The sequence below is a fragment of the Mus caroli genome, unplaced genomic scaffold (genome assembly GCF_978045245.1).
Source record: "Mus caroli unplaced genomic scaffold, Mus_caroli_1 scaffold_18, whole genome shotgun sequence".
Taxonomy (NCBI): domain Eukaryota; kingdom Metazoa; phylum Chordata; class Mammalia; order Rodentia; family Muridae; genus Mus; species Mus caroli.
The window spans coordinates 11,864,010-11,881,134 of record NW_028227273.1 but is presented as its reverse complement, the minus strand read 5'-3'; the positions used below and the strand labels follow the sequence as shown (position 1 = coordinate 11,881,134).

Below are 17,125 nucleotides of genomic sequence, written 5' to 3'. Positions count from 1 at the left end.
ACAAGAAGTTAAGGACTCTAAACCAGAAGAAGATGTCTTAATCTTTCTACAGAACCATCAGGAAGGTGACCATTGTCTCTGCACACGTCATGAGAATGCTAGCAGATGTGAATGACTGTCTTTTTTTAATTTAAGGGGAGGGGTGGGATAGGGAGGACTGTGACTATAGAAACAGAAACAACACATCCAGGAATCCTTTTGAGTTGAAAATCAGAGCTTCTCTCCCATGAATTTGTCCCATCAGGAAAGATCATTTCTGACTTAGTTTTCCTCTTGTGGGACCATCAAAGCTGAGGACTCTAATGGAGGACAGAGTACAAACAAGATGTTGTCTCCAGTCCCCTTCGGCTGATTTCAATGTTCTTGTGATTTATCAAAACATCAATAGAGACAGGAACATGTTTCTAAGCTAAGTATGTTTCTCTGCTGGCAATGAACTTGTGGAGGCAGAGAGCATCCGATGGTGACCAGCCAAGCAAGGCCAGCTTTGCTACCCTCAGGGTTCAGACATATTTATCATGCTCCACCTTCTTCCTGAAAGTGCGGCAGCTTAAGATCTCAGGGCTCCTGCCTGCTTCAGCAACCTCATGTAGAAGCATGCAGCCTATCCCCACCTCCCTCCTTGTCGTATCTATCATCCATCTTCCAAGTGTCATCAAGATTTATAGGGATGACTGGCAGCAAAGAGTCAGCAATGATTCACTGGAAGAGAAACCTAAGTCACAGAACAATTCCCTTCTTTGGCAGTCTGAAGAAGGCATCTCATTTCTCCAGGTTATTTTAGTATTTGAATCTCGGTAATAAATGAGACCCTGAGTCCCTTGCTCCATTAGACAGTGAGATGGAGACTATCTAAATTTGGGGGCTGATGCAGAACTGGGAGTAGGAAAGAGATTTTTTCAATGGACATCTCCTACCAAGTAGCCTCTTCCTGCACCATGACCTCCCGTCTCATTTTCTGGTCCACCAGAGGCTCTGCAGTCACCTCTCAGGTGGTGGACGAAAAAAAAGAAGTCTCAAGATTCATGGTTTATTCAAGAAAGACCTGGGAAAGAGACCTCAGCTTTCTAACCAACACTGATCAAATTACCTTTTCCAGATTAGCTCAATCTTCCCATAAGGTCTCAGTGCATTTGGCAATAAAATGCTCAGAAAATCAGTCAAGGGGTGGGGAGATTTTCTCAGTAAAATACTTGCCTCATACACATGAGGACCTGAGCTATATAGAACCCTAATACCCACATTTTTAAAAATCTGGGTACAGTAGCACATGATTATAATCCCAGCACTGAAAATATAGGAGGCAGGCAGATCCTGAGGGCTCACTGGGCATCATTCTCTACTGCCAATGAACTTTGGAGGTAGATGGGAGAGGGCAGAGATAGTCAGAGAGCCATTAGCCGAGTCAGGCCAGCTTTGCTAACTGTATGGTTTGATGTCTTTATCATTAGTTAGCATTATATTCTCTTCCTTCTGCCTGAAGATGATGCACCTTAAAATCTCAGGGCTTCTGCTTCAGCAACCTTATATAAAAATGTGCAGCCTATTTCTACCTCCCCGCTTCCCCCCCCCCCCCCATGTCACAGCTCTTATTTCTCCTCTTCACGATCTAGACTAGTCAACTGGGACCATCTTGGCCTAGTGACAGTCTCAAGAGAAAAAAAATCTAAAGGTGGACATTGCCTGAGAAACACACCCAAAGTTGTCTCTTGGCCTTCACATGTATGGATATATGTGTGCACAGACAAAATAGAGGAGCGAGCATGTGTGCACACACACACACACACTCACAAAGCAAACAAACTAGGAACAAGGTGCAGTAAGCCTATTCTTGTTAATTACTCCATGAATGTTACAGAAGATAACTACAGGGGCACACACTCTGAACCACTGGAAGAGAAGTTGCTAGACACTCGTAGACACTGGGAGAATCGCCAGTGAAGGCTAGCAGATCATGCCTTCATCTGTTTAGGCCTACAGAATCCCTGTGGTTTGGTTCCATTAACGACTTCATCATTGAAGAAATTCATTCCTTGCCAATATTTTATTATTTATTAATAGAATTTCATATCCATGCAGGTTCCAATATACAACAACCATACACAGTACTTCCTGGGATTCCTGATTATTTTTAAAAAAAGTGAAATAAAGACCACCGCAGTAAAATGCCTATCTTCTTGCTTTGAAAGACATTTATTCATATTAAGCATCTTGGTTTCCACATCTGTAAAACAGGGATGACAAGAATATCTACTGTGCCATAAAGCGAGTTTTTTTTAATATTTTTAATATTTTTATTAGGTATTTTCCTCATTTACATTTCCAATGCTATCCCAAAAGTCCCCTATATACTCCCCACACTCCTCTACTCACCCACTCCCATTTTTTGGCCCTGGCATTCCCCTGTACTGGGGCATATAAAGTTTGCATGTCCATTGGGCCTCTCTTTCCAGTGATGGCCAACTAGGCCATCTTTTCATACATATGCAGCTAGAGTCAAGAGCTCCGGGGTACTGGTTAGTTCATATTGTTGTTCCACCTATAGGGTTGCAGATCCCTTTAGTTCCTTGGGTATTTTCTCTAGCTCCTCCATTGGGGGACCTGTGATCCATCCAATAGCTGACTGTGAGCCTCCACTTCTGTGTTTGCCAGGCCCCGGCATAGTCTCACAAAAGACAGCTATATCTGGGTCATAAAGCGAGTTCCTTAATCTTGGCATTATGACTTTCGAGAGTCAGATGATCCTTTACTGTGGAGACTGTCCTATATACTGCAGGATTTTTGGTATCATCCCACAAATCCAACAGTCCTATTCTAGTAGCATCTCCCTTTTGCCCAGTTATGATCTTCAGAATGACTCTATATGTTGCCAGAAGTCCCCCTTAAGGAGCAGAGGTCACCCTTGTCTGAGAACCCACTGCTGCAGAGGAGTAAAGGATGGAGAAAGGACTTCACCCTGACCCAGGCACCCAGGAGAAGCTCCCTGCCCTGACTTAGCAGAGGAGTCTGCTGGCAGAAATCCTAAGAAAGTTTGCCTTTCTGAACTACCCCCATCCTTCAAAGGCCTGGGTGAGAGCGTCCAGGTGGCAGAGACCACCTGAAAAACTTATAAGCATGTTTGTTATTATCTCTCCCTCTTCTCTATTGACTGGTACAAGCAATTTATTGGAAAATAGACTTTATGACTCCCCTTCAATGCTTGAATGCCTGCCCAGCCAAAGACATTATACACTATAGTGAATATTTTTATGGGATTTTTACAAACAATAAAAATAACCCATCTGGTCTCCCCCTTTTAATCTTTGCTTAGAGGCCATTTCGTTATAACATGGAAATTCTGGCTTCCCTGCGGCACAGAAGGGAACACTAAGGGTATCTCCTTAACCCTTCAGTGCCCACCACTGTTCTGCTGCTCCTCAAATAGTAAAAGCAGTGCTTGTGTTAGCTGACATCTCCGAAGAGATGGGTGTGAGTGATGGTTGTCAGTATAGAGGACCTTACCTTCTGCTCTCTGTCTGCACACGTTCAGTCAAGTTCATAGCAGTTGCTGTTCTTCAACTGCAGTGGTCCTTGATCTCACTCACAGCCCCTCCCTCCTTCCACTGTGGAAATCTAGACATGAGAAATGGTGGTTTCTCTTCAGTTGGGTTCTTTTTTTTTTCTGACTAAGGATTCACTCAACCTTATACAGGATGTTGCCTTGGCCCCTAATCATCCCAGTGTCTCTCATCTGAAGGAGCTTGAAGCTTTTGATGGTAGACTCTTAAAATGAGGCATACTACCCTGCTTGGGTGATCCTATCCAAGAGTTAGTGAACCTGTATTACAGTCCATAATAAGATGTCTATTAAGTAGTCTCCAAGACTCCTAAGCTTTGGGCAAAGTAAGATCTCAGGTCTTCTCACCCAAATGCTCACCTATAGAGTCTTCTCCAACCCTCTCTACCCTCTGTACTCATGGGTCATATTTTAAACTAGAATGTGTAATTGTCTATTTATCCATTCCATTTCAAACCTTAGCATCTTAAACCAAGACCTGGATATTGAGACAACTTTGAGTCTCTAAGTCAACCTTCAGTTACTCCTCCTTCCCCCAACTTTTCTCAGCATCTTTAAACCCTCTTAAATTGTGACTGAATTCATCCCTACCATCATCAAAAACAGGGTGAGTAAGTCATAGCTGACAACCCAAGTCCAGCCACAATCTTCCTGTCTACACAAGATGTTTTGGAAGACAGCCAGACTCATTTGTTTATGTTCTACCAGCGTTGCTTTCCTAACACCACAGAGCCCATTAATTGGGCGTAGATCAGAAATATCTACCATCTGGCCCTTTACAGGGAATGTTTACCAAAACCCCTAAACTAAGCCTTGAAGGGTACAAAGCCTAAGTCTAAGTCAGGTTGCTATGAGTTTTTCATTTGTTTTAAAGTCACTAAGCAGTATGTCTAGAAATTGTAGGTCACAAAGTTTTGAATTCATGTAAAAAAAAAAAAAAAGAAAGAAAGAAAGAAATGAGATCATTCAAAGCAGCTTCTTCTTGTAGTAGATTGTGATTAACACAGAGATCCATAACTAGACAGTGTACAGAGAGTGAGAGACTCTGGAGCACCCACCCCTAAATGCGACGTCTTCATCCTTTCTCCACAAGGCTCAGGGATCTATGCCAAAGAGAAGATGCTAGATGACCCCAAGGAAAGAATGTTTTCCAGATCTGACAGGCCTGATGCATCTATGAACTGACAGAGAGTGTAGCAGCTTGCACAGGACCTGCCCAGGTTCAAGCCAGATGGGGCTCCAGCCCCGGGAGGGGAAATGGAGGATCAGTCCCACCCCCAATCAAGAAGCTATTTGCAGTTGGCAACGGGAAGAGCAGTTTTCTCCAATGGAGTGTCACTGAGCATAACAACTAGACTCCAGGTCCATGCCCAGGAGTAGTTGGCCAACACAAAATAAAATCCATGTTTGGGGGATGGTCATTTGTTCAGTTTGCTCTTAGTTTTTGTCTTATTGGGTTTCATTTGTGTGTCAGTTTTTCTTTTTTGGAAATGTATGTGTGTGTGTGTGTGTGTGTGTGTGTGTGTGTGTGTGTGTGTGTGTGTGTGTGTGAGAGAGGGGGGGGGTGGGGAGGATCTGGGAGAACTTAGGAGAGGGGAAAGACATTATCAAGATGTATTAAAGAAATTTTAAATGAAATATAAATAAATAAATGTGATCATCCCTAGGGGTTTGCTCAGAAATCAAGAAACACTCTGTCCTTGGTGTACCTCGATTCTAATAATCCAATCAAAGTAAAGAGGGTTAATTAGTTAATTGTTAATCATTTTATTCAAAATATGTTCATCTAAGTATAAGGGGAAGGGATGGAAGTAATCTCTGAAGAAAGAGTAAAAGTCTAGAGACAAATTGAGGCTAAGAAGCATCCAGAGCCCCGGAACCAGAACAGCTTCTCAATGTGGGCCTGGATGTGTGGAGATGAGATGTAGTGTGGCTCCCAAAACAGAGAACTTGAAAACTTACCATGGTCACTACTTGAAAAGAGGTTCCCTCTTTGCTGGCACTTATTAAACCTAACAGTGCATTAGATTTCAACATCATTGTATGGAAATTAATTCTCACAGCCCTGAATCCAGAGAACGTATGGCCATTGGTCATCTTTTAAACTCTGGAGCATTCTCTTGTACAGTTCTCCCAGATGCCTCCAAGATCAGAGATCATCTGTCTAAATTATGCAATGTAGAGTTAACTGTTCAAATGAGAAAATATTAACACATTTGAACACATGGAGATGCTAAACTAAATTAATATTAATAAATCCTGAGCATAGGAATAAGTGGAGATGGGTCATTTGCTAGAGAGAGGATGTTACAACTTGTTCAGAGAACAGGGGTTGGGTTCTGGCAAGCTTGGATTACAGTCTTCACATGTGACCTCATATTTCTATCCTAGATAGTTTCTGTTGCTGAGGCCAACACTATGACCAAAAGCAACTTACAGGAGAGAAGTGTTTGTTTCATCTTACATTTCTAGTTTCATGTTCCATCACCAAAGGATGTCAGGCAGCAACTCAAGGCAGGAACATGAAGGCAGGAACTAAAGCAGTGACCACAAAGGAGTGCTGCTTACTGGCTGTCTTAGTTAGGGTGCTACTGCTGTGAACAGATACTATGACCAAGGCAAGTCTTATAAAGGACAACATTTAATTAGGGCTGGCTTACAGGTTCAGAGGGTCAGTCCATGATCATCAAGGCAGAAACATGGCAGCATCCAGGTATCCATGGTTCAGAAGGAACTGAGAGTTCTACATCTTCATCTAAAGGCTGCCATCAGACTATTGTCTTCCAGGCAGCTACGATGAGGTCTTAAAACCCACACCCACAGTGACATAGCTACTCCAACAGATCACACCTTCTAATAGTCCCTGGGCCAAGCATATATAAGCCATCATAGTGACTTGCTTTCCATGGCTTGCTTAGCCTGCTTATATAGCCCAAGACCACTTGCCCCAGCAAGTAGTACCACCTACCATGGGCTGAGCCTCAGTCAATCACTAAGCAAGAAAATGACTCACAGGCTTTTGAACAGGCCAATCTGGTAGAAACCCACACACACTTCCAATTGGGATTCATTCTTCCCAATTATCCCAGGTTGTATCAAACTGGGGAAAAAAAACTCTAACCAGCACATCTTCCAAGCCTCAGTTTGTTCACCTGAAAAATAAAAATACTAGCAATTTTCTATTAGAGAGATTACATGGGGATAAATGATATGGTGACAGAGATAGAGATAGAGATAGAGATAGAGATAGAGAGAGAGAGAGAGAGAGAGAGAGAGAGAGAGAGAGAGAGAGAGAATACATAGTACCTGGAGCCCAGAAGCACTCAGGAACATTAGAATTCTAGTGGTTTCTAAGATTAATTTCCCCAAATACTCCTCCTCATTTAACAGTGAAATCGCATGCTTCACTTAACAGAACATACGGGCATAAAAATGTCTCAGTTTTCCCACGGCAAGTAACAAGCTCTGGGGGGTGGATATGGAAAGAATGTTCTCAGTCTGCTGCCTACCAGCAATACAACCGTCAAAGACACTGCCACAGGAAAGCAGCAATCGCCTTTGTTTTATTATTTTTCCAAATAAAAGTCACCCATGTTGAACTTGAGCACCAGCTGCCCAGGCACTCCATGTCCTCCAGCCTTCTGAGTACTTTTGCCTGTGAAAGCGCTGTGCCTCAAACTAGCCTGAAGCTTATTCTGCCCTGTGGGGATGGCCCAGAGGTGGGGATGGTGTTTAGGGCACCAGGGTCTCTGGATCCTTCTCCTTGGTTCTCCCACCTCCTGTGGTCTTTGAGCCAGACTTCACACCAACCAAAAACTTGCTAGGAATTCAAATTCTCAGACCCCACCCCAGGCTCACTGAATCAGGAGCTATGCATAAGGTAGGCATCTGTACTTTAACAAGCCTCTTCAACATTGTCCTTATCTACGTGGACATATATTTATGACTTATCACCCTTTCCATGTCTAGACTTTGGAATTTCAAAAAGAAAGAAATAAAAGACAAATTATGCTACTAAATACAAAACTAGATTTTTGGGCCTCTGAAGCCTGCCTCAGAGGCTGAGGGGGTAGCTCAGATGTTAATGTGCTTGCTATGCACTGGATTTAATCCCCAGGACCCACGTTAGAAGTCAGGCATGGTAAGGCAAGCTTGTGATCCCAGCAATGGTAAACAGGTTGATCTTTGTTAGCTTTGCTGAGCATTGGGACCTGAGTCCCTGTAAGCCATTCTCTCTCAAAAACAAAGTTAGGATAGGGTGTGGTGATCAGCAAGATGTCCTTGTGCTGACTGTCAAGGTGAGTCCCCAGAGCCTAAGTGGTGGGAAGTAAGAATCAACTCTGGAAGGTGGGCCTCTAACTGTCACATACCAAGATTTGGTCTGTGTGCATTCATACAGATGGGGGGGGGAGATGATTTCTGAAGAATGACAGCCAAGATTAACTGTTGGGTTCCATACACATGTCCATGCATAAACTCACATAGACACACACAGGGAAGGGAGAGAGAGAGAGAGAGAGAGAGAGAGAGAGAGAGAGAGAGAGAGAGAGAGAGAGAGACTGTACCACAATTCAAGAAGCCTTTTGCCCCTTCAGCATCCCCAGCACCTCTCAGGTGACATTTATTTCCCTTGACATCTGTGACACCTCTAGCTGACTTCTTCCCTCCTATAAATATTTATCTTTCTCAAGTCAACCCTCCGAAGGATGATCTTGTTCTTTTAGCCACTCCAGGTCTCCTTCCTTTGCTTCCCCAGAGTCCTCTGACTGAGGGAGAGAGTGGGGGTGTCAGGAGGAGCAGAGCAGACCCCCCAGAATCAAGTGCTCTGTGTTCTGAGTCTCCTGCCCCTGCCCACTAACCCCGCCTCAACTTCTCAACTTCTGGAAACTTTCTTAGCTCGCTTTCCTCACTTCCAGCTTTCCTAAATAAAGGCAAAATGTTGCACTCTGACAAAAAAGTGATAGCAGTATTTTTAATCTCCACCCATAAAAGGCTATAATACCAATAAAAAATAATAATAATCCAATATATTTAAACCAATCACATTTAAAGGTCATAGAAGAAAGAGTTAGGCATAAGAAATATTTGACCCAAGGATTTACTTTCTATTTTTTAAATGGGCCCTTTGATACCAAAGTTTAACTCTAAAGTTGCTCTGTATTTATTGAAGCATTATTTATAGACAAAATTTCCCATCCATATTGCTATCTGGTTACTTCCCTTAATTGCTAGAAGTGGAGACTCCCTAGCTGATTAAAGCTTCTAAATAGAAGTGGTGTTTAGTTAAGTGATTGGAACAGTGCACACAGGTATGAAACCAACGGGACTGTTTCCCCAGTTACCCTGTTTCTTCCTTAAGTCTACTTGGATGATTAAGGTCATGCTTGATCGGGGAAGGCTACACCTGGGTGATTAAGGTCATACTTGCTTGGTTAAGGTCACGGCTTGAGTGTTTATGGACATACTTGGTTGTTTTAAGGTCACACTTGCATGGTTGAGGTCACACTTTGTTGCTTAAGGTTCCATGTGATGGTTGAGGTCATACATGGTTGGTGAAGGTCGTTCTTGGTTGGTCAGACTATCATGACGAGTGTGTCTCTGCAGCTGTTCTGAATGAGCACCCTGAGGTGAGCACTGCGCTGCGCATCTTGCATTCAAGTCTGTAATTCTCACAACAGTTTGTCTGTCCTTAGCTCCAGCTTTACAGGTAAGAAAAATGGCTCACAGAGACATCCATCACACACCGAGCCACAGAGGTGAGATCAAGTCCTCTCTCGTGGAACCGAGACTCCAGACTCCTCAGCACTCTGCTAAGCACGGCCTCCCACCAGTGAGCCAGGCTTTTCTCAGGGAAGCTTCACAGATCCACTTCCTCCTGAGATTCCCCGAGACAGAAGAGCGGTTCTGTTATAGATGCTCAGTGTGCTGAGAGCAAGACGTGGAAACTGGCCACACGGAGCAGGGACCACAAACAGCAGTCCTGAGAGATGCCGGAAGGAACTGCTGCTTCCTGATTCTCTGCTGTCTTTTACGGCCTGACTCAATCCACACTTGAGGATACGACTGACATCCCATGGGTTACATCTCCCCATGCCTCCCCCCAATTTCTGCTGACAGTCCTGATGCCCCCAGACCAGCAGCTCAATGATACCCCACCTAAAATTCACCATTGTAATCTACAGCTTTCATTCTTTAGGTACACAAGACAAAAGCCTGGAGGCCACTAACCTGGTGGAAGTGTTGGGTGACTGAGTGTCTGGCATCCCTACTCCTGAGTAAACCCCCACCTGAAGTAAGAAGGAGGGCCTCTTTTTGAATTCAAAGACACCCTACTTTTCCTGTATCAGTATCATTGCTAATGTGTTTTCTGCTCAACAAATAAAAATGTATATTTAAAGGGAGGGAGGGAGGGACGGAGGGAGGGAGGGAGGGAGGGAGGGAGGGAGGGAGGGAGGGAGGGAGGAAGGAAGGAAGGAAGGAAGGAAGGAAGGAAGGAAGGAAGGAAGGAAGGAAGGAAAGAAAGAAAGAAAGAAAGAAAGAAAGAAAGAAAGAAAGAAAGAAAGAAAGAAAGAAAGAAAGAAAGAAAGAAAGAGGGAAGGGGAAGAGGAGGGAGGGAGGGAAGAAGGGAGGGACGGAGGGAGGGAGGGAGGGAAGAAAGAAAGAAAGAAAGAAAGAAAGAAAGAAAGAAAGAAAGAAAGAAAGAAAGAAAGAAAGAAGGAAGGAAGGAAAGAGGGAAGGAAAGAGGGAAGGGGAAGAGGAGGGAGGGAGGGAGGGAGGGAGGGAGGGAGGGAGGGAGGGAGGGAGGGAGGGAGGGAGGGAGGGAGGGAGGGAGTTTAGCCAATCTAAGGGCAACCTTAAGGCCTTCTTGGTCAGGTTACAAGGGTCCCTATGTAGACTGGCCCTTATCTGTGGGGACATTCCCTTTGTACCTACTATAACAGGTCAAAGCTGGCATTTCATTTCATTGGTTTTGAAAAGTGGTTTGTTTTGTTGCTTTGGCCTTTTTTTTCCCCTTCATCTCAGGCTTCCTTCCCTTGCCTTTTGGCCATCTGAAATGTTAGAATTCTGGAAATCATTTCATTTAAGGAGAAGGCCCTGGATGATAAGGAAGCACTTCTCGGCAATGCACCAACTCAGCTGACTTGCCACCCTCCCCCCGCAAAACTGCCCTGCCTCCTGAAGAGGCAAGATAGCAGCCTAGCAGCAGCCATCCAAACTCTGCTATTGCCAGCAGGCTTACGGCTGCCTAATTCAGGGCAGCTTTTCCATGGATGGCTTTGGTACCATTCTATTCAGAGACAAGACAAATGGAAGACGATTGGCAAGGAAGACAGAAGATGTTCAGAGACGGTCAACAGCAATTCATGCAGAGGAGGAAGCATTCTATTGAAACAGAGTTACCCGGAGCCTATTCACAGCCTCGACTTCAGAGAGTAGCTGTCTCTGTCTCTGAAAAGGAAAATGACTCCCTCTCTAAGCCTCTTTAATGGGGACTTCATCAAAGCCAGTTTAATTCCCATCTGCTGGGTATGTAAGTTTTCCTCCACAGCTTTGCTACATGTTGATATTTCTTTTCTATTACAAAGCTTTGTACTTGTCCCATGATGATGCAAATACGTGTCTTAAACCCAAAGCCCGGAGCTGCTTCCCAGCTTCACCCGCCTAGAGAAGAAGGAGCCTGCTCACCACGCAACACTGCTCAGGAACCGGCTCACCACACAACGCCGCTCATTCTCTCCAGCTCATTCCAGCATCCACCTACGAAAAAGCACAGCTCTCACTCCTAAGGGAATAGGTAGTGTCTATTCTGGAGAGAAATTTGAGTGACAGTTACCTCCAAATGCCAAACCTGAAACTGGCAAGAGTTTCATCAAGTTTTTATAGTTACAGAAGCTAAGAAAGGCATGAATCAAGGCATTTTTCCAGACACATGGGTGGGAACACGCAGCCACAGCAAGGAACTCTCTGCTACAGGCATTCTTAGCCTTTGGGCTAAGGGAGATCAGCAGTCTGCTTATCTACTACATTTCAGATTGCTTCATCTGATACTTACAAGGACATTAGATCAGACACCCAGAAGGGCCATAAATGGCTATCGAAGGGCTAAAGATAATCAGGATAATTTGGTCCTAGATCTGCAACATTCCAACTCATGACAGTTGCAGGAATTCTAATCTTTAATATAGGTGTGTTCTTTTTATTTTTTCAGAGAACTCTGGTTCACACTGACAGTACAGGGGGCACTGAAGGATTCTACTTCGAGGTCTGTTTCTTCATCCTATATGGCAAATAGACCCTTCTTGTCTCTGAAGATACCATCCAGGCTTCCCAAGAACAAAAATCCAGGGATTTCCACCAGTGACCTTCTTAGAGAGTCCCAGGACCCTGTGAAACTCCCCAGAGTTGATTTGAGCAAGACGAGAATCACATAAAGGGACAGTTCTCATGTTTTTCTCTCTTCCTTTCTTTCTTCCTTTCTTTCTCTCTCTCTTTCTTTCTTTCTTTCTTCCTTCCTTTCCTTTTGTTGGTTTGTTTTGTTTTGTTTTTCGAGACAGGGTTTCTCTGTGTAGCCCTGGCTGTCCTGGAACTCACTCTGTAGACCAGGCTGGCCTCGAACTCAGAAATCCACCTGCCTCTGCCTCCCGAGTGCTGGAATTAAAGGCGCGCACCACCGCTGCCCAGCTCATGTTTTCCAAAAAGAGCTGAACATGATGTAGATTACCATGCAGGTCTCAAGGTCTCTTCCCAGAAGACTGAAATGGTCACAAGTGGCATTCGTACTCATGGGGAAACCAAGCTGTCACTCATTCAGCCGCTCACAGGGAAAGATAGGAAGCAACAGCCCCACCTGGGGACGCTTGCTCTGCATGGAGGGGACAACTGCTCCCAGAATCTGCAGATCAGCTGATCACCCTGAGGACGGGGCTGCCACTCGCTAGCCTCTTTCTCAGCTGAATTTATCAGGGAGGCTTTAAAAAAAAACAAAAAACAAACAAAACAAACAAAACAAAAACAGATTAACGATTTCTTTGGACTCTGTTTCAGCTTGAAGAAAGTGTTTTATGATTATATTTTATTTGTTTGTTTGTTTGTTTTCTTCAAATACCATTGATGTAGCATCCACAATAGCCTGCTGCTTTTCAAATCGAGGACTATGACGTGGAAACATAATATAGTGTTGATGATTGAGCGTGGCTTACTGAGAGAATGTGGGGCAGAGGACCGCGAGAGGTAGCCTGGTAAGTTGGAGCTGGGTTGGAAGCCCCGGGGACCCAAAGGGACTGACTATAGGAGCTTCACCTGCTCCAGACACCAGGCCCCTATCACACAGCCACAGCTCCCCATAGAAAGAGTTGTGACCGTCAGCCACATAGGGGCAGCACCCGCAAGGCATCCCGAACATCTCAGACCAAGCCAATAGGAAGCACTTGCTGTCAGACCCCAACTCACCCCAAAATGTATCTAAGATTCTATCCAGAAGGAGTAAATGTGTGAGAGAATTACTCCATCACCTAAGAGCATCTATCTGATTAGAACTGTAACGCTTCCTGGGAAAAGAATGCTCTCCCGGAAGCTTTTGCTGCAGAAGCGCCCCTGTACCTTGATCACTACCCAGCCCTCCTCTGGCCAGCACAGGGTCTCAGAGAAACCACGGTGGCCCGGGCAGCAGCAGCAGAGGAGTTTCCCCTCTCCGTTCATGCCCTTTCCCTTTCGCTTGAACACTCAAGCCAGAGACCTCCACTGATAGCATAGCGTCCATTGCACAGACCCGTAGGAGAGCTTAACCCTGTTAAGCATACGCTAAGGGGCTTGTGCCTCGGGTTCCATGTGATGGGACTGATTCTCATCTTTACTGCTCAGTGTGTGACACTAGCCCAGGTGATGACATCACTCCCAGAGAGTCAGTTTGCTCACCTGTGAAAACTAGGACTAAAGACAGGCAGACTGTTGTGAGGGACTAACAACTTTGGCATGCAAAACTTTGCCATAATTTTGCAGGCCTGAACTGAATCTGAACTCCAGTCAGTTCAGCCTTGCCAAATTCCATGTTAGACTTGCCATTTCCCTCCACTTCCCAGATACAGCTCTTGCCCCGAACACGGATGGGGCAGAGACTTTGTGGCCAGGAAAGGTCTTGACATTGGTAAGATTCTTGCTTCTGGGTTACTGGGTCACTGGGCCAGAGCCTAGTTGGTGTGATCACATGTGTTCTCTGTGTACACATGACCAGCTTTAGAGGACTCAATGAGCAGAGGCACGTGCTTTTCCACTAATTGTGTGTGTGTGTGTGTGTGTGTGTGTGTGTGTGTGTGTGTGTGTGTGTGTGAAAGAAAGACTAATGAGGAAGAAAATGGATTTTCTCAGCCAGGCCAGGTTCTACCTGCCAGCCACTGAACTGGGAGCCCCTGCATGCCCTGACTTGATTTAGGACGACCTGATGCCTTGCAAAACAATTAACAGAGGCTTGATGGGAGCTAAATAGTTTGACCAAATGTGGCACCCACTGCTACAAGTCAACTTTTAAAGCTTGAGTCTGTGTGAACCCCAGAGCAGGATCGGCATTATACTGATGGCAGTGCTGCCTGCCCCTGCCTGGGCTGTCTTCACTTACAAAATGAGGAGGTGTCAGGGACTTTTCAAAAAGGATGGATGGGGGCTGGAGAGATGGCTCAGCAATTAAGAGCACTTAAAGCTCTTCTAGAGGACCAGGGTTTAGTTCCCTGCACCCACATCCTATGACCTAAATTTCTCTGTAACTCCAGTTTCAGGGGAGGACACCCTCTGGTCTCTTGAGTCACCTTGCATACATGTGGAACACATGAACTCATGCAAGCAGACTTAGACACGTAAATATAAATAAATAAGTCTTTTGAAAGAAAGAGAGAGAGAGAGAGAGAGAGAAAGGATGGATACATACATGCATTTCACATAGAAAGAATTATACAGCAATACCCCAAAGTATTCAAGCCTGGTTCTCTCTGGGGTCAGGGACAAGCATAGAGAAGGGGGAGGGGAAGGGATAAAGTGAATCCTTTCCAGTTAGAAGGCATTTGTGTGTCACGTGTGCAAGTGAAACATAATGTGGGTGTCTATAGCCCTTGCTGTGGGGAGCTGCAGCCATGGCTGTCACCATGACGGGAACCCAAAGGGAAGAGCTCACCCTCTGCCTGTTTGATGTGGACAGAACCCTCAAACCAGCTCACCAGGAAAAAATGACCCTAAGGTATCAGCCCTCCTGCAGGAGCTGCAAAGCAGGGTACAGATCGGTGTGGTGGGTGGCTCGGACTCACCACTGTAAGATCGCTGAGCCAATGATGGGTATGAAGTCATTGAATAGTCTGACTGCGTGTTTGCTCAGAGTGGGACCGTGCAGTACACGTATGGACTGCTACTCGCCATGCTGCTGATCAAGAACCATGTGGGGAAGGAACTCCTACAGAACTTTATCGGCTTCTGCCTCCGTTACCCGGCCTTGCTCCCACAGTCCGAGAAGCACGCAGCCTTCACGGAGTTCCAGAACGGCGTGCTGACCATCTAGCCCATCTACCACAGCTGCACCCTGGAGGAGAGGATGGAGTCCTATGAACAGGACAAGAAGGACCAGGCAGTGGTGGCTCACGCCTTTAACCCCAGCACTTGGGAGACAGAGGCAGTCGGATTTCTGAGTTTGAGGCCAGCCTGGGTGAGTTTCAGGACAGCTGAGGCTATACAGAAAAACCCTGTCTCGAAAAACCATTTTAAAAAATTAAAAGAAGAAAAAAGAAAAAGAAAAAGGAGAATATCAGGCAAAATTTTGTGGTAGCCCTTGAGACCAAGTTTGACGGCAAGGGGCTGAGTTTCTCCAGACAGAGCTTCGGTGTCTTCCCAGGAGCTAGGATAAGCCCTATAGCCTCGACCTGAATGAGGACAGCTTCGACATCATCCACTTCTTTGGGAATGAGCCCAGCCCTTTCGGGAATGACTTTGAAATCTATACAGACCCCCAATCGTTGGCCATAGCTGTGGTCTCCCCTCAGGACACTATACAATGATGCAGAGAACTTTTTTTTCCCCGGAGACAGCCCACAAGGCATGACAGTGCTCTACAGCTGAGCGTTGAAATCTTCGAGGAGCTCTGGCCAGGCTTGAAGAGAGAACCATGGGATGCCATGGTTCCCCTCCTTCTGGTCCAACATGTACGGTCATGTGGGGCACCACAGCGTCCACCTACACAGGACCAGGCTCTGTGTGGCAACCATCCCCAGCTTGGTGGCTTCTGATGAAATGCATTCCTGCACTCTGCTCAGATGGCCCTGGCTTCTGATGCTGCTGGTCTTTGGGACAGAATAGGTTTCATCCTAAATGTTAGTGAGTGGCATATATATAACCTGCTAGCCACAAACAGACAAGGGGCAAAGTAGCAGGGAGGGGATATTACTCAAAGGACTTTGCCGCAAATATTAAAGTTCCCAAAACAAAACCAAAAAAAAAAAAAAAAAAAGAAAACAAAGTGAAACCAGTTAACTCCCGAAGTTCCTTCCACAGGAACGAATGTACAGGGCTCCTTAGCCAGCTGTCAACCCCACTGCCTCCTGTAGATGCAGGTAACTGTGTCCTTTTACTAACACTGTGGGACAATTTCTCCATCTAGTGGCCACTTTAGAAATTACAGCCTCTTCCCTCAGCCTGTCAAGATCATTAGGCTTCTAAACACTGGTATTGTCCATGAAAACAAAGAAAAAAAATGATTCTTGAAGAAAGAAAAGAAGAAAGAAGAAGGAGGAGGGGGAGAAGGAGGAGGAGGAGGAGGAGGAGGAGGAGGAGGAGGAGGAAGAAGAAGAAGAAGAAGAAGAAGAAGAAGAAGAAGAAGAAGAAGAAGAAGAAGAAGAAGAAGAAGAAGAAAAGAGAAGGAGGAAGAGGAGGAGGAGGAAGAAAAGAGCATAAAGATGTGCTGGATGTTTTAAGGTACTTGAAGGATTCAGTGATTTATTAACTATTAAAGGTAAATTTGGATTAATAAATTGACTTGGAGAGATTTCTGTGGTATGCTATTGAATAGGAAAAATAACCAGCCTGCAAATGTGTGTGTGTGTGTGTGTGTGTGTGTGTGTGTGTGTCCATGTATCCATCTATCCCAACATCACTATGAGGATCACATACAATGCTGTGCTTCAGTACTGTGTTATAGGAATAGTGGGAATGGTGTAATGTGTGTACCACAGCCACAGCAGGACATTTAGTACTCAGTGAATGGGACTTTCTGCTCCTGCAATTCCATTGCTACTATAAGAAGACCACATTTAGGCACCCTAGACACTTGAGCATTCTGTTTCCAGGATGGTAGACAGGGTCAGATGACCAGCTGTCGCTCAAGTTAGATAAGACATTGGGCAACTGAATCCAATGGCACCTGCTTCGTCCTAATTCCACAGTTCTGGGAGTTTCTTTCTAATTAATACATCCAAGAGTCAGAAATGCCTCGAGTCTCTCAGGCCCCACTCCACCTCAACACCACCTGGTGGAAACAAAGAATGACACAATTACACACAGAAGACCTAAGGCTCGGGCAAAGGGAAGGAGAGGGGGCTC

The 17,125-nt window shown here is 45.2% G+C and overlaps 1 pseudogene; it reads left to right on the top strand.

The window, feature by feature from the left end:
* The first annotated feature begins 14,676 nt into the window (after positions 1–14,676).
* Positions 14,677–15,816, top strand: LOC110312316 (phosphomannomutase 1-like; annotated as a pseudogene).
* Positions 15,817–17,125: the final 1,309 nt, after the last annotated feature.